This window comes from Uloborus diversus, chromosome 1 (assembly GCF_026930045.1).
Source record: "Uloborus diversus isolate 005 chromosome 1, Udiv.v.3.1, whole genome shotgun sequence".
Taxonomy (NCBI): domain Eukaryota; kingdom Metazoa; phylum Arthropoda; class Arachnida; order Araneae; family Uloboridae; genus Uloborus; species Uloborus diversus.
This window is the reverse complement of record NC_072731.1, coordinates 182,398,812-182,399,391: the sequence shown is the minus strand read 5'-3', so window position 1 is coordinate 182,399,391 and position 580 is coordinate 182,398,812.

The following is a 580-nucleotide window of genomic DNA, read 5'->3' as shown; positions in this document are numbered from 1 at the left end:
GTTTTGGGCTATCTTTGGATGACTTAAGGGGGAAGGGGTGTAGGAGGATTTTTTCAAAAAGTTTCCAAAATTAAAGTATTAAAATTTTTAGGCGGTCATAAGCTATGTTTATAGGTAAGAGGGGTGCTATTCCTACAAAACAATTTAGAAAGTGAAGCCTTAAAAATTGAAATTTAGGACATTTGTGGTGAACTCAGAGGAAGGGGTTCGGGAGTTCTCTTCCGAAAATTCTTTGATGCTGAAATATTTAAAGCGCCACTTTAGGCTATATTTGAGTGCCTTAAGAGGGATGCGATTCGGGAACCCTGCCTGGAGTTAGGATTCAGTTCCCCTATTTCTTTTTTTAATTAATGAATGTTGGAAAGGGTACCTATATCTACTTCACTGAAGCGATTTTTTATTACTAATTTCACCACCTGCTATCTTATAAAAGAATTCTTTTTCAAATGAAGACTGTGGGGGAATGGGGACAGTTCATTATCATTAGTCGGCCTTACCCTTCCTCCACCTTTCCTTCTTTTCTAGTTTGTTGGCGCTACCTTGGGTAGACTTTTCGAATCAGAACTGATTTATGTTGCAA